Source organism: Ambystoma mexicanum, chromosome 6q, assembly GCF_040938575.1.
Source record: "Ambystoma mexicanum isolate Mex_15411 chromosome 6q, UKY_AmexF1_1, whole genome shotgun sequence".
Lineage (NCBI taxonomy): Eukaryota > Metazoa > Chordata > Amphibia > Caudata > Ambystomatidae > Ambystoma > Ambystoma mexicanum.
The window spans coordinates 292,202,690-292,228,189 of NC_090937.1; the positions used below are offsets into that span (position 1 = coordinate 292,202,690).

Consider the following 25,500-nt stretch of genomic DNA (forward strand, 5'->3'; position numbering starts at 1 on the left):
TGGACACCTTATCCTAAAATGCCACATTGGTATACTCTGCCCAAAATACATAAGCGACTTGACAATCCCCCTGGAAGACCTATTGTAGCGGCCACTCGTGGCATACTACGACCTTTAAGGATATATATAGACTATTTTCTCCAGCCACTGATTCAACAAACTTGGGGCAAAGGTCGGTAGAGAAACATTTATTGCAAACTGAAACAATTGGAGCAAATAAAGAATTCCTAATGTTACTGTTAGACTTTATTTCTACGCATTCATGTTTTGAGTACAATGGGACATATTACAATCAATTCTCTGGCACAGCCATGGGAGCTACCATGGCACCAGTGTATGCTAATAGCTTTATGTTTGATTTCGAAACTACTCACATCATCAGTAACCCACAATGGAGTAACAAACTGAAGAAGTGGATACGTTACATAGATGACGTTTTTGGAGTATGGTCAGGGAGCAGGGAAGAGCTTGATCTTTTTCTAATATTTTTGAACAACATTGACAGTTGATTGCAGTTCACAATAGAAGTAGGCAATACTAATGCCCATTATTTGGACGTACAGATCATCATCACAGACTTGAAGATTTCTACGACAGTATACACCAAACCCACAGACAGAAATAATTTGCTTCACAGGATGTTTCCACCCACCGAGCATCCTGCGGAATTTACCCTTAGGGTAAATGTTGCACATTAAAAGAATCGTAAGGGATCCAGTGGAATGTGAAATTGAACTGAATAAGTTACATGAGAAACTTAAGGAAAGAGGGTATCCAGATGAGGATCTTCAAAGAGCGAAAGAAAAAACAGACATACGTGACCAAGCACAATTGTTAATTACCAAACAAAAAGTCGAGGGTCCAGGCTTGGTATTTGTCACGAAGTATTCTACACAGAGTAGACAAATTAAGGATAGCATCCTTAAAAGATGGAGTGTGTTACAGAATGACAATAGACCAAAGAGTTGTTTGTGAATCCTCCCGTTTTCGCATACCAGAAAAGCAATAACCTAAGGAATTTGCTAGTAGACACACATGGGAAGCAAAGAGACAAACAGAGAACGCCGGATAAACATCCGGGCACCTACCCTTGCATGAGTTGTGGGAACTGCAACAACGTAATGAAAGGACCATTTTTATCCCACCCTCGAACAGGAGAGCAGATCAAGTTGAGAAATCATGCAACATGCTTGTCGGAGAATGTCATATATGCTATTAAGTGTCCTTGTGCCCAGTATTATGTGGGGGAGACCGCACGCAAAGTACGAGTTCGTATTAATGAACACAAATCATGTATTAGACTCAATAACAGAACATCATCAGTAGCGAGACATTTTCATGATAATGGACACACTGTCGCTCAACTGAAATTTGCAGTTTTGGAAGTGATACCAACCAAAGGCCAAAACATGAACATGAAGAAACTGAGAGCCCAAAAAGAGGCACAATGGATAGAAAAAATGGGGTCTATTGCTCCAGATGGAATGAACGAGGAGTTGGATCTGAGTTGTTTTCTGTGAATTTGTGTTTTAATATGGAACGACATGACAATGTGAATAATTTTTGGCTATATAAGTATTGAATTCAGTAGGGGTATTAGTTACCAATGATAGATTTCTAAGCAATGCTGAAACACATATATTTTGATTTGATGCGTATTAGATGCATATTGAATTTGATTTGCATCTATTTTTTTACTTTAAAGCAATTTTGTCAGGTTTTTGAGTTTATTTATTTATTTATTACGTTACATTTACTTTGAATTTATTGTTTTATTTTGCCCCTCTAATTTTCACAATGTTATGTTCGTTTTAGTTTTTTATTACTTTTTTATATTATCACACTTTTTAAATTATTTTTTTATTATTATTATCATTTCTATTTTTTTATACTGATCATTACTTTTCCTGGTTATGATTAGGCATAATTTGAAGCAAGTGGTAATGATGGATGTAAGCATCACAGAGGATTTCTGTTTATGAAAGTATAAGGTTCTATTTAGCAATGCACCATTCCAATATGGTTGCTAAACAGGCGTGAATTGAGCTAGTGAGTAATCCCATTCCAATATGGCCGCTACATATAAAGCAACGGTTGCCTAGGCGACAGGTTGCAGTCACAACATTTTCTCACAAGATACTGCAGAGTGAGCGTGTGCGAGCGTACAGCTCCGGCAGATAACAGCGATTTTTAATTTTTATTAAGTAAGCGCATGATATTAATAATTAAGGCTTTTGAAAGATAGAGTGAATTGTACCTAGTGACACGCGTTTGATATCTTTGCAGAGACCGCTGTTGTACGCGTTGGTATGCCGCGGATATGACCGCTGGTGGAAGTGGAAGGCACACAGTCAGACCATCTCTGGTCTAGTGAAATGTAGCGTTCCTACGACTGATGTAAGTTTATATTTATGCAACCAGATGCTTGTTTTTCCGAATTAAGTTGGGAGTGTGGACTTACTCACAAATATGCGGTCAATCTCGTTACAGAGACCACTGTGGAATAGATATCCCCCCCACGGACGAATCCGCGGGTGACGTGCAAGTCATTTTTGAACATTCGTATTTTTTGAATGTTAGTGGATTTGGCGTGGCAAACCTGTCTGAAAGGAAGGTTATGTTATGGATAAGGAGGTTTACACCATGACCATTACACTGATTATTGTTCTTTTGTTATTTTTCATTATTTGTTTTTTATGGTGTTTCAATCTTGGTAATCTCAACATGATTCATGGAACCTACATCACCAATATGAAAATGGGGTAATGTACTAACGCTATTGTGTTTTAATTTATTTCTTTTGACTTTTGATGATCTGGTCAACATATGTATGAATACATTGATATGTAAATGTTTCATTGATGTTTTGAGGAATGATGATATTTTTGTTTGATTTTGTGATGCAATGTTGATTATGCTATGATAGTTGAAATTTAATACCTTAGGAAAAGGTGTAATCACAGGCCCTGAGGAAGGGTTCATACCCGAAATGCATAGGCCGTTTATGTGATGAATTCTGTCATGAAAATTTGATTTGAAGAAAACGTATGAAGGTTGATGAATTAAAAAGCATTCGGAAAGAAAGACGCAATTTGAGAATATTCTTTACCATTATTTTTTAATTATACCACTGTATTGTGGATTAAGGGTGTGCAGTCCACACCGGTGGCCACACAGCCATGGTCTGTTTTTAGTATTATATGGGTAGACTGGCATTTTGTTGCTGTCAGTCTAGCTATTTCTTCGGCATGCCATTTTTTACGGGGCATCTATAATAACGCAAGCTTGATACACGTTATTACATGGCTAGACTGGTATTTTGGTGCAGTTAGTCTAACCATTATTTGGCATGACATTTTTTACTGGACATATATAATAAAACAAGCATGGTAAGTGTTATTATGTTGTTAGAGTAGCATTTTGGTGCATCCAGTCTAGCTATTTCTTACTGTGACAATGCATTTTTAATGAGCATCTATGAAAAAGCAAGAATGTGTTATTACGTGGAAAGACTGGAATTTTGGTGCAGCCAGTTTTGGCATGTTTTGATATTGTGGCATGGCTTTTGTAATAGCAAAGCCAGCATGGATATGTTTTTGTATAGTATCATTGCTGGCATTATGTTCAAAGCAAACATGAGTATGTTCTTATATGCCAATACTGGCATTTATTTGTGCATCCAGTATGGAAGTGTATGTGCACAGATAGCATGAAAATGTTTTATGCTGCATATATTGTGGACAAAGGCTCTTGTGCACCGTTGGTGATTTGCATCTATTGCATTTCTGGATTGGAGTTACCCCACAAAACCATTTGCAAACACTGTCTGGCTTTTTGGCCAACTATTCACAGAAAGTGTGCTGTACAATTCACTATTTTAACCCATGATTCAAACATTTTTCGGAGTGCACAACCCGCCAAACCCTCCTTGGTTGGTTAGAGATCCTTCGCTACACTCCATCACTCTGGCATATCTGTGGGAAATATGTGCCACTTCCCTTTGCCTTGGGCTTCCCATAATGCCACCTCATGCTTCTTCACTTTGGTTGATGCTCTTGGTCTAGTTGTTGCAGCCTATGAGAAGAGCAAACAAGGGGGGTGGTAACCCTAACCCTTCAAGCCACACTTAGGTCAATGATATGCCCATTGCTGGAGGGGAAAGCAACTGCAGCACTTATTTAAAATGTGTGAGTGTAATAGTCACACTCAGTGAATGAAAGAGGACAAGGTGCATATGGGAGAACTTATAACAGAAGCACCTCAAAAACACAACCACTAAATCATAACAAAATAGATTTTATTTTTCTTAATGGTAAAACCAATCTAAAAGTTCACTTAAGAAAGTGGCTAACAATAATCACAATAAATGAACATAATTACAGCAATTTGATATATTATTTTCAGAACTGAACGTTTAGTGGGGTTAGTACGTGAAGCATAGTACTACATGGGCACTAAATGTGCAACATCAGGTGTTTGGGAGTAGAGCGCTGTTTGATTTGACCAGCTCTATCAAAAAAGAAAACCTATTGGATGTCTTAGGATTCTATTTGTGAAGGTTGACATATGTTTCGGCTAAAAGCATCCTAAAAAATCAGGCAATGCACAAAACAGTTGTCTGTTGATGCAGGTATAGCCGTCTTCAGGACACGAGAAAACGAAGCAATATAACAACTTGGTACTATTGAATACTTCTTGATAGCTGTACTTATTTGACAAAAAGCCCACTGTGAAATAAACAAACAAAGATATATAAATGAATAAAACGTGGTAGAAAAAAATACATGTAAAGAAACGTTTTTTAAAAAGGATTTGAGCGTGTTGCAGGAGCAGAGTCCTCCATAATAGAGCACATCATCATTATCAACACTATTAGTGGGCGAGAGCTATGCATTTAATGTTACTTTTTCATGCATGATAGTGAAAGGCATGTTTCCTTTAAAACCTTTCAACTGGCAATTCGGAGCAATTCATCAAGAGAAACCAGACAACCAAGAAGACCATGTATGTCTACAAGGGATAGTTTTTAGTTTTTACATCACTTAATGTGGTACACTCACCTATATGTTAGATGGAGTAGAGGATCTAACGGTCTGCTTAGCATACATTGGCCAAGGAGAAGTTAGCTGTTGATCCCAGTAGACAAGAAGGGATCTGTGAATGAAGTGAATTTATAGTTGGTTACGTCTGTGTTATCAATTTTAGATTTGGTATTTACCTAAGACGGTAAGTGTCGTAGCAGCTCGAGGTGCTAGGTACACTCACCTCTATTTGATGCTGTAAGGATTTCTGTTAGTAAAAATGGTTGACCACGCGGTGCATCAATGAATGGTACTTCGTCCGGAGTCTAATGCGTCTTTAAGATTAGCATTATCGGGAGATACTGCTAGATAACAATGGTGACATAAAAGAACTGTACGTTTTCAAAACCAATATTCATGTGGTTTTAATCTGTGATAAGCGAAGTGCTAATTACCTTTTTAACTTCTGTTTAGTTAAAACCACTTGGTCATAGCTGTTTTGTAGAGAAAACAATTTGTTGGTGGAAGCTTCCTCCTCGCTGAAGTTTTATTCAGTTAAGGCGGGACCTACGATAGGAGATACACTATAAGCTGCTATTTTGGAATGCCAATTGTAGCAGAAGTAGTCATAAAAGTGCTTACCCGATTTGTTGCTTGTAAAGAAACCGTGCAGGCGATGTCGCTGATCGGCCGGGACTGCAAGTGCGCGTCACGAAAGAGGGCATGGTGTTCCGCGTATTCCGGACCGGAAGAAGTGTCAAGTGCATCAGCTGTCGTAATCAGCTGTGTGTGGGCGAATACCCACTCTTTTCATAGGAACACTACGTGTGACATTGTAAACCCAGGGGAGGGTCTTCTCTTGTGTTCGTATGTGGAAAACAAGAAATGGAACATTGTAAAGTGCTCCCAAAACCTGTGAGTTACGTGTAAGGCCGTAAAACTGCTGCCTTGATCCTTCTCTTTCTAGAATTGCGATCAAACTACAAATGTTGCTCACGTGTTTGTAAATGTAGAGTGGTGACAAGGTGTGGTGCATGATGCCGCCCAGTGCCACCAGAAAAAATGACTGCCAGCAGCTGTTTAAAAATGCCAGTCTGGCGCACAAACTTCACTGAATGGGTTGATGAGTAGTTATTAATTCACACTGCCAATTGTAAAGATTGTGCCCTTGTATAAAAGGTTACTGGTGTAGGCGTCTAGAGTGATATTAGAACGATGTTCAAACACCAGGTATTTTTTAGGATAGTGGATAACAAGGCACTTTAAAAGAAAAGGGACCATTTTACTGTGGTATTAAGACCCTGTTTTACAGTGTTTAGATAAAAAATCCATTTTTGTTCCTGTTTAGTAAGGAGCAAATCTCTATTACCTCCTCTAGGGGGTGCTGGGATCGTTTGAATGATGAACCAAGTCAAATCATTGTGGGAATGTTTGAGCTGAGTGAAACGGGCCAGCATTGGTTTATTTTCGGTCTTGTTTTTGATACACGAACGATGTTCGCATAGTCTCTGTTTCACTCGACGCTTCGTTTTCCCGATATATGATAAATTGCAAGGGCATTTTATACCATAGATAGCCCATGCAGTATTGCAGTTGGAGAAACTTGAGAGAGTCCATTTCGTTTTGTATAATTGAAGAATTTTTTCATTTTTCATTAGAGAACAAACCAAACAAGAGCCACATTTGAAGTGGCCAATCACCGGTGGTAATGACCACAGTGTTGTTTGAGAGTTTACTGGGTTCCGTATAGTGGGATAAGTGTGTACAAGTTTGTCTCTCAGATTTGATTGTCGCTTGAACGCGAAGCGAGGTGTGGCAGGATCAAAATCAGGGGTTTTGATTATGTGCCAGTTTTTTTATTATTGTTTTCCTCAAAAGATGGCTAATAGGTGAAAAGGTGGATACACAAGTGATTTTTTCCAACATACTTCTACTAGTTGGTACCAAACAGCTTTGTCTGTTAGTGTGCTTTGCTCTTCTGTATACACGTTGGATAGTTTTGGGGGGGGTACCCACGATTTGAAAGACGGGTTTTTAGAATCTTTCCATGGTGTTCAAAATCAGAAGTGGTAGTGCAGTTCCTTCTAATTCTGAGGAATTGTTCTATCGGCAAATTTTCCTTCAGACTGGCTAGGTGAAAACTGTCGAAACTTAACAAAGTGTTTTTATCAGTATCTTTTCTATATAATGAGATTTCTAGATTACCATTTGGGGATTTTCTAATGACTAAGTCTAGAAAAGGAACTGAGTTTGAATTGTCTGTCCCTGTAAATTGAATATGTGGGTTTTGCCTGTTTAGCTATTGGGTAAACAGATTTAGATCACTCTTTGACCCTCTCCAAACCATGAATACATCATCGATATACCTATACCAACAGATGATATTATCTTTATATGGATTATCTGGATGATAAATTGAGTGTTCTTCTAGGTTGGCCATAAATGAATTGGCCAAATCAGGGGCGAAAGTCGCCCCCATGCTGGTGCCGTGCTTTTGATTGTAAAAAGATCCGCTATAAAGGAAAACATTTTCCATTAATGCGATTCGTGCGCATTCTAGAAGAAAAGGTGTAGGTACGGAATTCAGAGTAGAAGTTCTTTTATTGAGATACAGTTCAATAACTTGGATGCAGTCAAGTTGAGGTATGCTCGTGTATAACGAGGTAACGTTGAGGGTGACCAAGGTGTCCGTGTTCAAAGTTAATAGATTGTCTATTATTTGGATCTATTATATTGGTAGTATCTTTTACAAAGGATTTCATTTCTTTAATAAAAGGACGGAGAAACCAATCGACATAAATGGATAAGGGCTCAAGAATGGAATTCAAGGCTGAAACAATTGGTCTTCCGGGAGGGCATGTGGCATTTTTATGTATCTTGGGTAATAAGTAAAACGCCGGAATGATCGGATTTTTTGCGATTAGAAAATGTTGTTCCTCTAGACTAATCCAGCCTTCAAGATGTGCATGGTACATAAGGCTGGTAATTTCTTCTGTAAGTCTTGGTGTTGGATCAATATCAATTTGGCAATAGAACGTGGTGTTATCGAGTTGTTTTTTTACTTCTATATTGTATGCTTCCTTATCCCAAAGAACAATGCCACCTCCCTTCTCAGCAGGTTTTATGACAAAAGTGTCGTTGTTTTGGAGTGACAATAGGGCAGAGCGTTCTTTGCTGGAGAGATTATCGTGGTGGTAATTTTTGTTTTTTAACAGCAATTCACTCTCGTGAGTGATTTTATTTTCAAAGGCCAAAATCGCTGGGCTGACCATAGTATTGGTTGGGATAAAGGTAGATGGTGGTTTTAATCCCGTGATATTATCTCAATCATCTCTAGGATGGGAGTTCCTAAAGAAAAATTTCAGGCGTATTAGCCTGAAAAACTTCTGTAATTCTATAGCTGTTTGGAAAGAATCTGCTTTTTTTGTGGGAACAAAAGTAAGCCCTTTACTAAGGATGTCGATTTCCTCTTGTGAGAGGATATAGCTGGTTAAATTAAAAATCGGGATTGCATTTACCAATTCTGTTGAGGGCCTTGCCAATTGCGGGTGTTCATCCGTTAGGGGCCCGGTGGTCGATTGCAGCCGCCTTTGCCCCGCCCTTGAAAAAACTGTTGTGGATTTTGACCCGTACTACCTCCGTTAGTACAGTTGTTTTTAGTCAGGTCAGGATCGCTATTCGAGCTGCTGTTGCTGGTGTTAGAGAAAGTAACAAAACGTTTCCTTGAGAACCCAATGTGTTTCAGACGATTTTGAGCAAGTTTATTTTCATCATCATAGTATGAGTCAATTAGATATGGATATACGTTTTATTCATTTATATATCTTTGTTTGTTTATTTCACAGTGGGCTTTTTGTCAAATAAGTACATCTATCAAGAAGTATTCAATAGTACCAAGTTGTTGCATTGCTTTGTTTTCTCGTGTCCTGAAGACGGCTATACCTGCATCAACAGACAACTGTTTTGTGCATTGCCTCATTTTTTAGGATGCTTTTAGCCGAAACATATGTCGACTTTCACAAATAGAAACCTAAGACATCCAATAGGTTTTCTTTTTTGATAGGGCGGGTCAAATCAAACAGCGCTCTACTCCCAAACACCTGATGTTGCACATTTAGTGCCCATGTAGTACTATGCTTCACGTACTAACCCCACTAAACGTTCAGATCTGAAAATAATATATCAAATTGCTGTAATTATGCTCATTTATTGTGATCATTGTTCGCCACTTTGTTAAGTGAACTTTTAGATTGGTTTTACCATTAAGAAAAATAAAATCTATTTTGTTATGATTTAGTGGTTGTGTTTTTGAGGTGCTTCTGTTATAAGTTCTCCCATATGCACCTTGTCCTCTTTCATTCACTGAGTGTCACTATTACGCTCACACATTTTAAATAAGTGCTGCAGTTGCTTTCCCCTCCAGCAATGGGCACATCATCGACCTAAGTGTGGCTTGAAGGGTTAGGGTTACCACCCCCCCTTGTTTGCTCTTCTCATCGGTCTTTCCTGATCCCTGAGGGTGGTATTCCCAGAAATTGGATCCCTCCTAATTTTTCAAAATAGACTAGTTGTTGCAGCTCCAGCTGAAATGGGCCTCATTACATGTTGAAGGTGGGGAAAAAGAGTGGCAGTATTTCTGTTACTGCCTCTTTTTCTGGCTGTAATGGAATTATTGCCACTTTTGCCACACTGCTGAATCCCGAGTTTGGAAGTAAAGCGGGGGATTCCCCTCCAACACAGTGTTGGAAGTGAATCCTCTGCTGTACTGCCAAAAATCCGCGGATTTACTGTGGCTGTCTTTTTTACCCTAAAAATTCGGATTTGTACCACATTGCCACCACTGGTAATCCGGTGATAAATTCACAGGACTGAGTGGTCATAATGGTAAATGCCTTTCGGAGTAAATACACAGATTTACTGCTGAATTACCACCAAACTCTTAATGAGGCCCTTGGTGCTGCCTTTAAATCTTTGGCTGAGAATGATCCATCGGTTGCCTTGGCACCGCACAAACACCTGGAAGCTATTACCAAGGCAACGCCCCAGATGGATAAGGTGATGCTCAGGGCAGGGATGGGGCGCCGTTCCAGCCTGACTCATGATCTTTCTTTGCGAAAAAAAAACAATAGGCCTTATCTTTGCAGCGGGCCCTGAGTGTGCTCAGGAGCTGTGTGATTCAAATGCGGCTTTCTGCTGAGGTGAAAACGAGGCTTGAAGGTGCTGATGACGTGACACCGTGACGAATGCCCAGATGAGCTGCTAGCGCAAAGCAGGCACCTGGGATGTGTTTCTGACAAGCCTTTGTTACTGTGAGGAAAAATGAAATCTGGCACAAAAGATAAGGTCACAAGACCAAAATCACACACTGCCGTGAGAGTCGACTAACGATCGCCACTCGCGTAAATAAAACCATTTCTTAAGCAGATCCGGGCAGGAGTGCAGAAAATGGAACCTGAATGACAGAACGCCTGCCTTTAATTAGATTCCTATATGGAAGTGGTAATGACACCCCGGCACTAAAATGGCGAGATCATGTGAAGGCCATGCACGGTGTGCACGGCCAGCGGCATTGAGACAATCCAGGGGTTCAGTGAGTAAAAGACCAGCCTCAGCTTTTCTCTCCATAACTCTGTTTCCACTGAGCGTGCCACCCATCCTCGTGTTGTCAGAAAGAATCTCCGGAACATTCTTTTGTTTCCCGCGGAATCCCAGACTACCTAAGGTTTGGGCCTTAGGACAGGCAGCTCACACTTTTCTCTGAGCCCACCATTTAGAAACATCTGCTGCATTGCTCAAAATAGAACACTCTCTCCTGCTCCCAGCCATCGAGTTCCCCCTGTACCTTCACTAGCATACTTGTCTCATCCCACAGACCAGTGATCGAAGGGAGCGGGAACGGTCGGGAGCGGTGTTCCACTACTTTTATTTTTTTCTGTGTACCATTCCTCTACTTTTTACGACCATATTCACTATTCGTACAGAGGATTTGTCCATTCATGTCCTTGTGCAAGTGTAAAGTTGCAATAGAAGCCGCAATACTTGCAAATGTTGCACAATGCTTACAACCTACCCTCTCCCCTGCCGAGACCACAGTTCCACTACTTATTTGGTACACTTTTACCACTCTCACAGACATTGTGAGTTCCCTCACTCACCTTAACATCAAGCACTCAAACTCTCTGCTCAGAATACCACAAATTAGACACTGTCCCCTCATGTCGACTGTGTCTGCCTAAACCCCTTAGTACTAATTCTCCATGTTCTCTTCATGGGTAGACGTGTGCCTCTCTACCCTCTTATTCTGGAAGTTTCATTACTTGACTTTCAAATATTGAAGGTCCTGGGTTTCACCAGGCCCGAAAAAGGGTGGCTTCTAACCCTTTGCTCGTTCAGAGTTCAGTTCCCACACTCCGTTAAGTCACTGCAGACCCCAAGAGACTGCTCAAGGGATCTGGAGACTGGTGGGATCAGTATTAATGGCATCCTGTGCCAAGAGTGGTGAGGAGCTGGGGGCTTCCCAGGCCGCACACTTGAAATTGGCATCCGGAAGCACCAGGACAGAAGAGGAGAATACTACTCCTTGTACTCAACCAAAATGAGCATGTGCCAGTGAGGGACGCCCCCCAGAATCTGTGACAATCTGTGATTCTCTTCACAATCAGATTCACTCTACTTGCATCTGTAGTTATTCATTTGGTTCCTTTCCGAACATAAATGCTTTTACCTTGAAAGAGCACACAAGATCTATATTGAGCTACACAAAAAAAACATGGGGTGGGGGGGGGTGGGGCGTGAGACAGTAATACATCCTTTAAAAAAAAATTAAATCCTAATGACTTAGTTAAACCATTGCAATATAAAACCACAAGTAGGAAATGACATTTGATCAACAATCAATTACATAACAATGACTTACTACATTGATTCAAATATTTCATTTGTGTCATTAACATATTTACATAGCAAATCAGTAAGACAGCGAACAAAAAAGCGCAGCTGTTGTTTTTTCTAAATTCAACAGAACCTCTTTGCACACATATGCTGCGGCACCACTTATTGCCAATGAGGTGGCTGAGTAAATTGTGCTCCGAAATTGGTCCGAGTAAAGTCTGTCCGGACAGGCAACACAATGTTGGTATGTTCTACAGTGTTGCTCCCTCCACAGCAAGCACTCCATTAGTAAATGTCTTCTGCTACTAATATATAAGTCCCGAGAGAAGGCATGATTTGTTTTGCCTAAATAACATCGGATATGGCAGGCAATAGGGACAGAGATGATCCTGTGCTTAGGCCTGATGATTTCTGAGGTCCATTGATCGAGAGCAGAGGTCTAAGGTCAAGGGGTAGGGAAGGTGTCACAGGATTGAATAAAGCTCCAGATCGGAAAGTAGTGCAGTGAGAGGGGATGTGACTTGGTGGGTGATAAAGTGGCACTGAGTCTGTGAATGAAGAGATAATGTAGACTGCCAATGGTGATGGGTGTTCCAAGGAGCTGACGCCATCAATGGATTTGGCACTAAAGGGAGTATTTTAGATTCGTTCTGATGACATTAAGTTAGCCAGACATGATATAGTCTGAGGCTGGGGGTGTGTCTGTGAAGGTTACACACAGAGTGGTGGCAATATCTAATTTTTTGTTAAAGTTGTTAGAAAGAAACAGAGACACAAATCTAGTTAGAGGACTTCTGGGCCATCCCTTTTCTGAAGGCGACACCATTTGCTAAGATCTTAGAAGAGTTGAGTAGAGAATGAGGTGTGTTGGTATCTGACAGATGTTAAACAGGTGGTAGTGGGAGAAGTGGGTGAACTAGCTGATACAGGTGGAAAGTTACATGTTGAAGAGAGGGTCCCAGGAATGCCCCTCCTCACCCCCAGGAACATGACAGGACGTAGAGCCAGGAATTCTCGAAGTTACCCATCTTATTTTGGGCGAATGCCAAGTGAACTGTTTGCTGACACGTACACAGAAAGGTATCCCCTCAAACAGCCATACAGACCAAACCCAGTGCATATTCTTACTGGTATAGAGGAGACAACGGAGATCATGGATGTAAATACCCTAATGGACAGTCTGGATTAAGCACCAAGAAGCCACGATGCTGACGTCATTAGTGACACCACGACATAGCAGCGCTAGTCACGAAGCACATTCGCACCCCTGCACTGCATTACACAAACACACATTCCCATACACAAAGGACATGGTTGCACAATTCTATAGCTAGAGGATGGATACATATACCTACTGTCAAAGCTTTTATTATTTTTCTCATTATCCAAAAGCAGTAACGCAGAAATGCAAGGCAACAAGAGATCCTGAGCAAGCTTGCAGATGCTTAAGGCAATTAACGCTATGGGACCACAGGAGTATATATGGAGCCTGGTAGGACCATGTGTGCCTAACCTATAGGTTACCTAGCATAACATGAGCATGTAGAAATCATTGTGTAAGTCTAAGGAAGATTACAGAAGGCCTCAAGCCACAGAGCACGAGACGAGAAGAGCTGATTCAGGCTTCAAGGAGTGCACAGCAGGCGCACTGCCAAGGTCAGAGATACACGGTCGCATTCCAAACAATAGACGACAAGAGACCTGCTGCATAAAAAGGGAATCAATCCTCATAAATGAAGGCTCAAGAGTTCAATTTTGTGGTCTGCAAGCACGGAATGCAGCCGATCCAGACAATGTGCATTCAACCGTGGTGGGAAAGCAGAGCCGATCCCAGCAAACCAGATGAGGAACTAAACAAGTGTTGCAAACGTAAGAGCACACTCTCATAGGCAAAGGTGGAACACTACCAATTACAATACAGACACATAATTGTTTCACATTACCTTGAAGAGGTGCACTGAGAGCTGAGAACGGAATCAAGTCTCAGGCCTGGGGAGATCAGCTCTAGCCAATCAATGAATAGAAAATCAGGGGTGGAAGGCAAGGGGCAAGAACCAATGGTAAGCCCATTACTCTGCAACAATGTAATAGATAGTTTCTTAGGGACGGGACAGGCCCACAACCTGACATGCAATGACCAGTAGAATAACCTCTATAGAGTACTAGAGTAGGAATTACCACTCTTGATGCACAATCATTTGTGGTGATAGGTTTTCCAGGAAAGGGCCCAGGGATGACGTAATTTGTCCTCAAAACTGGAAAGCACACCATGGAATATTGAGAAGTACTGGAGAATCTTGATTTTCTTGTATAATCCCTGTTGTTTTTTTTGTAATAAACCGCAGTTCCAACTTGCCGTTGGCTGAGTCCTCCGTTTATTCTGGGGAAAGATGTTGGGCCCTTGAGAGTGGGAGGGACCCCCAGACGTCCTCTGGCATACCTGGGAGAATTACCCCAACAACATCTGTGGCCTTACGAGGGGGAAGGGAAAGTGGAAAGACAGGAAGCGATGCATGATACATTCAGTGGAAGAGGGGCGGCACATACTCTTGGTTTTAGCAGGGTAACCATTAGGGAGCGTGCGTCCCCCCAGTGATGGGTTTCAGGAAGACTGCTGGAGATGTGAGTATGAGGAGAATCTGTTAGCAAATGAAAAGGAGTTTTGGTTGTCATCAGCATAGTTACAGTAAGAGAGATATTAGTTCTTGAGAATAGCGTCTCACTTTTAGTGGGGTCTGAGAGGAGTTCCAAAGCCTTGCCTGGCCAAGGCAATGCATGTTTCTGAAGATGGGCCAGCTCCTGAGTACTAGGTAGGATACCTGAGCTTCGAGCAGGAGCCTTTCCTCTATCAGTTGTCACCTGGAGAACAGGCTTCTCTCGGCCCACACACTATTCCATAGCAGATCACCGTACTGTGTACCAGCTTCCACTACCAGCCCATCTGAATGGCCCGCAGGGCACCCAGTGGAGATTGAGTTGATTGCGCTGCACCATCACTGCAGTCCTAAAAGACTCCTGTCCAGTCATTGGTCCCTTCTGGAGGCAGAGGACTGCAGCATCTCCGCCACACCTTCTCAAGGCATTTCCCCTGAAACAGCGCAAACCACTGCACCTCACTATGGCAGGGGCCACAAATAGCACAGAGAAAAATGTGTCCACATCAATCCGGCTACCACTGCCCTAGAGAGTGACACTTCTAGTGCATCAGCCCCCGAAAGCCGTCCTGCTCCATCTCCAAAGCAGCAGACTCTGCCAAGAGAAGTCGCGTTCAGAGTACACTCGCGTAACACTGGCGAGACGGCAGCCTATGGGAAGCCCAAATGTCTAAACCAACACCCACCTAACAGATGTCACAACGTCTGGATTTGAAGGCTGGGATAGGCCGGTGTCACGAAATAAACCCTCCCCCGAGTGAGAAACTTATTCCGAGATAAAGTCTCCCCAGGAGAATGTATTAATTAGTTTCACAGGGGGTGTGAAAGTATCCCCCCCCCCTAAACCCAGACAGAGATTCCATTTTGAAGAATTCATTCTGAAATGAAATCGCCCGGAGCAAAGTCCGTGTAGGGGCGGATATATTTCGCGACACCGGCCCTTCATGCAATACATGTATGTGCAATGGTGAAACAATGATGATTTACTTGTATAGGCCTCTAATACCAATATACACACAGCATGTATGCAAACTCCCTCACTGAACCAAAGACCTGCAGATACTAATGCTAAAACATTCTCATTCTACAAGCTACACCCACAGTGCTCCTGAGGATATTAGAGAATCTGCAGTTCTGTTTTTTAATCTGACTATTTCCTTAAGTTTCTAAGTGATTTTATTTTGCCATTTCCTCGAGGTATTTGTTTTTACTATTTCCGGTAACGGATCAGAACATTAGATTGTTATAATTTTCAGTTTCCTTTTTGTCTGTTTTTTCGTTAAAATCACCCATAATGCCATAGCTAGGAAAAAAAGAGTAGACTATGCCCAATGTTTGGAAAAAAAACAAAAATGTCAAAATAAATCCAGAATGTTTTTGGAGTTTGCATTCAAGAATTTGTGTAATAGGCTTCAAAATATAGCTTCGATTTCAAGTTAACGGGGGTCACAATTGAGGCCTTCTTGGCACCCCCAGTTCATGTGCTTGTGCAACTGTAGAGACTCTCGGCTTCCGGTGATCAAGCATTTTAAGTTCTGTTAGGGGGTATTAATTCACCCTCCTGCCAGAACCAGCAACACATTGATGGGCAAGCTTTCTGCGGCACAATAGCTAATGGCAGCTCTGCAATGTGTTGGATCTGAGTGCCTCCAAAATCTCCATTTCAATTCCACAGTCATGTCTCTGATTGCATCTAGAGTGTTTGCAAGGCTTTCTTCACCGATACTACCCCCCATCCACTCCGCCACCCTCTGCTCCAGAACTCAAATCTTATCAAGGCCCAGCCACTAGGGGCTCGGTGCAGGGCAGTGTTTTGGGAGGCAACCCGGGTTTGTTGCGGGTAGAGCAATTGCATGCATGGCAGCGTACAACAGATAGTGCTTGCGGTCATACGGCCACAGGCAGTTTGAGTACTGCCACCTCTTAACCCACAAATCCTCTTCTTGTGGATGGGAAGGAGAATTAATATGATAGGTTGTTTCTAACACGCTTAATACCCAGAGGTTTCTCAGCGTGGACCCAGGAATCGAACCTGTGGTGCTCCGTGTTGTCTTGCTTCCAGGGTGAACATGTTGCCCCTCGGCTATCCTCCCGAGACAATTTGCAAAGAAACAGTTCAGCCAATTAGCAGCTGGGATTGGATTTCTCCCATCCCCCTCATTGGCCGTAGCATGAGATACGTGTACTCTATGCCCGATCTCCTATATTGCTTTCGGAAAGGGTGCCCGTGTTAAGGCAGGGCAGTATCCTCACCCTGCCCGTAACCTGCATTTCTCTGATACTTCTCAGTCCTTCATATGCCACACCCATCACTGGCAACCACAATGCACCACAAAGTGTACGGCAGTGTCTGCACATGTGCAAGGAACATGGGGGAGACAGAGCCTGTATTTATCTGAGGCAGTTACGCAGAGAAGGTAAAATAAGTTCAAGAAAGGTGAACTTTAGTATTCCTGCAAAGTTTCTTCACCCCACAACATGGTGTGCACTTTGAATAGCCATTGTGGCAATGCTGCCCAGGCTCAGGCCCTTGCTGCCATGTTACTATAAAAGGGCATGCCATTGCAACCCTAAGGACTTTTGATTGCGAGCTGCTGCTATGTACTGACATCCGTGGCCACTACAAGTTCTGTGATCATTCTTGGCAGCACATATTCCTAAGTGTGTGTGTGTGAGCCCGGTGATCTCCTTGTGTGTTACCTGCCTTTTGAGGGGTATTTGGCACTGTCCTACTGCACGCCACCCCTCCACAAATGGACCTTGTGCACAGCATAGCTCCACCACCCTTCTTCCTTGCTTTCCCAGGAGTGCCCATGATTCAAATGCTCCGGTGGTGAGTGACATATGGCAACTACTTAGAAGCTATGGCTGGGGGTGACTTTAATGTCGAAAGGAACATTGTGATCTTCCTCAATGTGTTTGGTCTTTGGAGGGCCACCATGTCCTACTTCTGGCATCAGAAGGTTAGAAACCTACTGGTTCTGCCCATGATGACCGGTACCAAGAGACCTTCCTCAGAGTAGAATGCATGTTTGGGTTTAAGGTATGGTTATGGAACGCCACAAGTTCTATACATGTGTGAAAGCCACAAATGAGCCTATGGTAGACTTAGTGACAGACCTTGCTTGGAGAAGTTACCAGCACATGTGTTTTTGGTGATGTTGGTGATCCACTCTGGCTTTTGAGCAAGTAGTTGTTTGCTGCCGCGATCCCAATGTGCAAAGGGTGACGTGGCTGTCAGCCATCATCAAAGATGCAGAAGAATCCTGGAGATGCATGAGAGAGAGGAGAAAATAGAGCAGAAGGAAGGCACGTGGACTATTTCCAAACCCCCACAGTGGAGGGATAAAAGCAGACCATGGTTGAGAAAGAAATCATAATTTAGGAGAAGGCAATGTGGCGAAGGAGAGGAAAAGGACGGGCAAAGAGAATCATATGGAGGTGCCAGTCAGCCGTACCTGGCGGACAACAAAAAATGTCCAGCTCAGGAAAAACACCGTCTGCTCTGCAGGAAACGCAGGCCTTTCCCTAAAGTTTAGCAAAACAGAAAGTTGATGGCTGGAAGGTTTTGAATTAATCATAACCACGGGCAAAGCTCTGGGCAACCCTCCAGACCATCGTTTTTCAGCCTGCCAAGCCATTACAGAAGGGGAAAAACCATATGCAAATCAGGCTTGGTCCTTCCCCAAAAGGGGCAGTCCAGCCCGAACTGCTAGGTCACATCCCTTCTGCACGAGACCACAAGCATCTCCAGACATGTTTCAGCCTTGTTGGGCGTCATCAGTGAGGAGTAGCTTGGGTCTCTAGGCCCGGCAGACTCGGGACCCACGTCTGGGCATACCCGTCCCACTCGGGGTGACTTTAGCAAAACAGAAAGTTGATGGCTGGAAGGTTTTGAATTAATCATAACCACGGGCAAAGCTCTGGGCAACCCTCCAGACCATCGTTTTTCAGCCTGCCAAGCCATTACAGAAGGGGAAAAACCATATGCAAATCAGGCTTGGTCCTACCCCAAAAGGGGCAGTCCAGCCCGAACTGCTAGGTCACATCCCTTCTGCACGAGACCACAAGCATCCCCAGACATGTTTCAGCCTTGTTGGGCGTCATCAGTGAGGAGTAGCTTGGGTCTCTAGGCCCGGCAGACTCGGGACCCACGTCTGGGCATACCCGTCCCACTCGGGGTGACTTTAGCAAAACAGAAAGTTGATGGCTGGAAGGTTTTGAATTAATCATAACCACGGGCAAAGCTCTGGGCAACCCTCCAGACCATCGTTTTTCAGCCTGCCAAGCCATTACAGAAGGGGAAAAACCATATGCAAATCAGGCTTGGTCCTACCCCAAAAGGGGCAGTCCAGCCCGAACTGCTAGGTCACATCCCTTCTGCACGAGACCACAAGCATCCCCAGACATGTTTCAGCCTAGTTGGGCGTCATCAGTGAGGAGTAGCTTGGGTCTCTAGGCCCGGCAGACTCGGGACCCACGTCTGGGCATACCCGTCCCACTCGGGGTGACTTTAGCAAAACAGAAAGTTGATGGCTGGAAGGTTTTGAATTAATCATAACCACGGGCAAAGCTCTGGGCAACCCTCCAGACCATCGTTTTTCAGCCTGCCAAGCCATTACAGAAGGGGAAAAACCATATGCAAATCAGGCTTGGTCCTACCCCAAAAGGGGCAGTCCAGCCCGAACTGCTAGGTCACATCCCTTCTGCACGAGACCACAAGCATCCCCAGACATGTTTCAGCCTTGTTGGGCGTCATCAGTGAGGAGTAGCTTGGGTCTCTAGGCCCGGCAGACTCGGGACCCACGTCTGGGCATACCCGTCCCACTCGGGGTGACTTTAGCAAAACAGAAAGTTGATGGCTGGAAGGTTTTGAATTAATCATAACCACGGGCAAAGCTCTGGGCAACCCTCCAGACCATCGTTTTTCAGCCTGCCAAGCCATTACAGAAGGGGAAAAACCATATGCAAATCAGGCTTGGTCCTACCCCAAAAGGGGCAGTCCAGCACCACTGCTAGGTCACATCCCTTCTGCACGAGACCACAAGCATCCCCAGACATGTTTCAGCCTTGTTGGGCGTCATCAGTGAGGAGTAGCTTGGGTCTCTAGGCCCGGCAGACTCGGGACCCACGTCTGGGCATACCCGTCCCACTCGGGGTGACTTTAGCAAAACAGAAAGTTGATGGCTGGAAGGTTTTGAATTAATCATAACCACGGGCAAAGCTCTGGGCAACCCTCCAGACCATCGTTTTTCAGCCTGCCAAGCCATTACAGAAGGGGAAAAACCATATGCAAATCAGGCTTGGTCCTACCCCAAAAGGGGAAGTCCAGCCCGAACTGCTAGGTCACATCCCTTCTGCACGAGACCGCAAGCATCCCCAGACATGTTTCAGCCTTGTTGGGCGTCATCAGTGAGGAGTAGCTTGGGTCTCATGTTTGGGGATGCTTGTGGTCTCGTGCAGAAGGGATGTGACCTAGCAGTTCGGGCTGGACTTCCCCTTTTGGGGTGGGGCCAAGCCTGATTTGCATATGGTCTTTCCCCTTCTGTAATGGCTTGGCAGGTGAAGAACGATGGTCTGGAGGGTTGCCCCGAGCAATGCCAGTGGTTAAGATTCAGTCTAAACCTTCCAGCCATCACCTCTTTGTTTTTGCTTTGACACCCCGAGTGGGACGGGTATGCCCAGACGTGGGTCCCGTGCCTGCTGGGCCTAGAGACCCAAGCTACTCCTCACTGATGAGCCCCAACAAGGGTGAAACATGTTTGGGGATGCTTGTGGTCTCGTGCAGAAGTGATGAGACCTAGCAGTTCGGGCTGGACTTCCCCTTTTGGGGTGGGGCCAAGCCTGATTTGCATATGGTCTTTCCCCTTCTGTAATGGCTTGGCAGGCGAAGAACGATGGTCTGGAGGGTTGCCCCGAGCAATGCCAGTGGTTAAGATTCAGTCTAAACCTTCCAGCCATCACCTCTTTGTTTTTGCTTTGACACCCCGAGTGGGACGGGTATGCCCAGACGTGGGTCCCGTGCCTGCTGGGCCTAGAGACCCAAGCTACTCCTCACTGATGAGCCCCAACAAGGGTGAAACATGTTTGGGGATGCTTGTGGTCTCGTGCAGAAGGGATGTGACCTAGCAGTTCGGGCTGGACTTCCCCTTTTGGGGTGGGGCCAAGCCTGATTTGCATATGGTCTTTCCCCTTCTGTAATGGCTTGGCAGGCGAAGAACGATGGTCTGGAGGGTTGCCCCGAGTAATGCCAGTGGTTAAGATTCAGTCTAAACCTTCCAGCCATCACCTCTTTGTTTTTGCTTTGACACCCCGAGTGGGACGGGTATGCCCAGACGTGGGTCCCGTGCCTGCTGGGCCTAGAGACCCAAGCTACTCCTCACTGATGAGCCCCAACAAGGGTGAAACATGTTTGGGGATGCTTGTGGTCTCGTGCAGAAGGGATGTGACCTAGCAGTTCGGGCTGGACTTCCCCTTTTGGGGTGGGGCCAAGCCTGATTTGCATATGGTCTTTCCCCTTCTGTAATGGCTTGGCAGGCGAAGAACGATGGTCTGGAGGGTTGCCCCGAGCAATGCCAGTGGTTAAGATTCAGTCTAAACCTTCCAGCCATCACCTCTTTGTTTTTGCTTTCCCTAAAGTTTGCCATGAACGAAGGGCAAGAAGGGTGCAACTGGACAACGATGACGTGGAAGACCGAGATGAGAGGATGCGCCCAATAGTCCTCCATATTTTGAGAAGTGTGGGATTTAAGAAACACAACAAACCAGGATAGCTCAGGGGCAACGCACTCGCCTTGGAAGCAAGACGAGCAACACAGGTTCGATCCACAGGTCCGCGTTTGGAAACCTCTGGGTAACGTCCATATCCATGTTATAAATAACCAATCAAAATGAATTAAAAATAAATATTGATAAGTGCATCTAGATGGAGAGTCTGCAAGATTCATGGTGGCGTAAGGGGATAATCATTCTATCACCGGGAACCCGTACATGAGTAAATGTTTCTGTCCATCCTCTGAGCAATGTGCCATCCTGCTATAAGATATTATGTCGATACACAAGATTGACTTTTTGGGGAATAGATTGTGCAACATTTAACTCAAATGTAGACATGCCACAAGAAAGCTGTATATGGCCGAAGATCTCACATACATGTTTGGCGGTGCTTCAGAACAGGTTGGGAGAGCCTCCGCTGTTTCCAAGATTAATGGCATTGGTTTATTCCCCTGAGGGCCATCTCCTTTTTCCACAGGTGGATTTCCTATTGTAAGCTGATAGGAAGTGATTTAATAGCCATCCACCATTTTAAATCTTACACGATCACTGACTCGTGGCATATGCAGTCGTGGCTTCCTCCATCTCCTCCTAGCTTTGGTGTGGCTCCGCTGTGTACATGGAAGCTGCCATATGTATTCCCCTGGGGACACAGGGCCAGTGGGACACTCACAGGTTATGTATCCATCAGTTGGTGACTGGACTGATGATCTTACATGGACTCCACAAACTCAGCATTGGGGGCCCATCAATCATAGCTTCCTAATCACTGGCCAATAAAACACACAGCGCAATTCTTCAAGAGTGTACAACAGGTTGCAAATGTCTAAGACACCATAGCTGTGTTTGATTCTGGACAGAAGGAACACAGCCTAACATTGGAAATACACATATAAATGCTACGGAATAGTGGACTTGTATTACGGTGCAACACACATTCAGATGCAGGGTCATTGTGAGGGTACTTGGGTCGTGACGTCATCGGCCATAGTTTGTACGTGGGTCAGGGGAAGGGACCGTCCCATTTTCCCTCTTCATTATCATACACAATTTCAAACAAAAGCACCCAATCCAAGAACAACTTGGTGGATGTCCTAACCGCGTGATCAAAGACCAGCACTGATTGCTCGTGGGGTTAGTGGAATATTAGTGAACCATGTCTCTACCACTGAGCAAACTGTTGCCAGGCCCTTGTAAACTGCACTCTAATAATTCTGTACCTAATCTGCAGCTACTCACTAATGTTTAGGATTTAAATGGAGGCAACCACACTTCAAAAGATTGCAGAATTCAACCAGAATCAAACCAATCATTTCGAATAAGTAACTTAGTATCAAAAGAAAAAGGAGCCTTCGTCGTCTCTGCTATAAATTAATGTGTTTCAGTTTTAGTTCACATCTTAACAAAATGGTCACAATAGTTATTCCTGATATTACTGATATGCACAAAAATTCAAGGACTATTTTCTTCTTAATTCAACCAATATTATGAGTTTCTAAAAACAGCCAACATGTGTTTCGAGCCTTTTGAGGCTGCTTTTTCAAGGCTTCCTCAATAAATCCACTGGCTCTTTTTAAACTTTGGAATAGCCTCTTCAGTTAATCTTTCTTTGGTCCTCCTTAATACATCTTTACTGAGTGGTAGGTTTCTTATATACGGAATCGCTTCAGTTAGAATGCAAATCTCAAACGTCCATTCACCGTAACATGGTCAAATTCTAGCAAACTGATCTGCATACTATTCACAGCGTTTCTGGAGGGGAGGGAAACTAGGCTACATTTGCAGCAGAATGTAGTCCAAAAACAGAAAATGCACACCCTCTTCAACAAAGTTGCTCTGTTTCAATAGAATGAGGGAATTGTTCGTGACCATAAAGACAGGCATACACAAGTCTCCATGCCTGCAGATGTATAACCCGAAAAAGAGCAACATAGTAACAGATGATGCCAGACCATATGGATGAGGTACTAGGCTAACACACATTGCGAATTCTATGTTGCCTTGGTGTTCACAGCCCTCAGTGAACCTCAACAAAGTTACTCTATAAAAGTGAGATGTTGGCATGTTCATGGGTCACTGAGTCCTTCTGAATGTGTCTGTTGGGGAACAGTGTTTACATTACATACGAACCACAAGCTGTTAGGCTACATTTTGATGTCATCTGGTACAAAGAAGGCCATGTACCAGCTGGGGATAGTGGCACTGAAAGTGCAGAGGTTACAGTCACAGTGGAGCATTCTGCAGAGGTTACAGTCACAGTGGATCATTCTGCAGAGGTTACAGTCACAGTGGAGCATTCTGCAGAGGTTACAGTCACAGTGGAGCATTCTGCGTAACAACCAGGCAAACTGTGCAGATGCCCAGAAAAGTACAAGAGGAACATTGAGTCGGGAACAGTGGAGTCGAAGCATGCCTGAGGATGGAGCGCTGCAAACGGTGGCGCGCGACACCAAAGAACGTTGCTACGTCAGGAGTTCATAGAAGTTATTCTGCCATCTAAATGGAAGGTAGCTCCAGAACATTCTGCAGAATATGAATTTATTGTAAACTTATCGGAAGACGTGTACCTCCCTCTGTATTCAGGAAAATGCACATTGGCAGCCTGCGTGAAGCCCATTTAGGCATGGGAATCCCGAAGAGGAAGTTAACAGCGTACTACTGATTGCCATGCAAGGGCGAAGAAGAAGAACACCAAAGGGGAAACCACGCGGCCTGCTGTGAGGGTGGTAAATTCCCCACTAACATCACTCTACCCATGACATGCAATGAATGGGCTACAAAAGTGTGGGCTATGATTGCAGTAGATTTCATTGGCCCACTTGAATACATGTGAATGAAAAGGATGCAGGATTGGTGCTAACTCATTACGCATCAAAGTGAGAAGAACTCATGGTTCTGAACGAGATAATTACGCATTCTACAAGCGTGGATCCCGTGAATGTCATCCGCAGAGAAGGTCATTTGCAGGTGTGGCTTCTCACAATGGAGTTCAATGTGGTTCTTTCTTTCGCTGTAACAGCATTCTTTCAGAAAGACAGCACACAAGAGAGTGTCTCTTTATTATTAGACGGTCTCACAGAGGGACCAAGGAATACTCTGGGTCTCTGAATCCATTCAAGGGTTTTTATTGAATGATTTCTCAGGGAAGTCCCTCTCTTTCATGTAGAAATAGCCAATCCTCCCTTGCCCAGGTGTCCCTACCCCCCAGGTTTGCATATACCGAATATTGACCCCTGCTGTCTAAGTTCTGACTCATGCTAAAAGTGAAGACATACAGGTCAAAAAGCCTTATCTGTTTAAACTCTCCAAGGGACTTCCTAGTCCGGCCCTATATTATCCAGTGGTTAGTTGCCTAAAAAGGGATCATGGGTTGCGGTGATTCGGTCTTCTTCCTATCACGCCCACATACTCTTCTCCCTCACTGATATTTCCTTCTTACTAATCTGCTCCTTCTACTCCATGTATCTTCCTCCTATCTCTCTTTGATGCCTTTCACTCCTTCTAAACCTTGCCTCCACCCTTTGATGTTACTACTCCTGCCACTACCCCACTACTCCCTCCTCCACACTATTACTCCACCCACCAGACTACTACTCCACCCTACTCACTGCTACCCCATCCTCCACACTACTACTCCACCCTACTCACTGCAACCCCATCCTCCACACTACTACTCCACCCTACTCACTGCTACCCCATCCACCACACTACTACTCCACCCTACTCACTGCTACCCCATCCTCCACACTACTACTCCACCCTACTCACTGCTACCCCATCCTCCACACTACTACTCCTTCCTTCACACCACTACCCCCCTGTACACTTTAACTACTACTCCGCCCCACCTTCAAATCAGACACGCTCCTATCACTCACACAAACACTTCACATTCACTGCCTACACACTCCCTCCTAGTAGCATCCATCAGTCTTTCAAGCACACTCACAATTTCACAATGTAGTACCACTTGCACTTACTAACCGATGCAAAAATCACCTACACACTCGACGGCACTATCCTTCCTCCTGCTGGTTTCCTGGTCTTCCACCTTCTCCTCTGACCTCACAAGAACAACCCACACCTTCCTACTTACTGGGGTCTCTTTTAACCCCCCTCGATATCCTCTGGTTAGTCTGCTGTCGCTGGCCAATCTGTCC

At 44.1% G+C, this 25,500-nt stretch overlaps 1 protein-coding gene across 3 annotated transcripts in view; it reads right to left on the reverse strand.

Annotated features, from left to right (window-relative positions):
• Positions 1-25,500, reverse strand: part of PALM2AKAP2 (PALM2 and AKAP2 fusion) — a 1,039,983-nt gene that overhangs the window by 621,611 nt on the left and 392,872 nt on the right. The window lies entirely within an intron of this gene.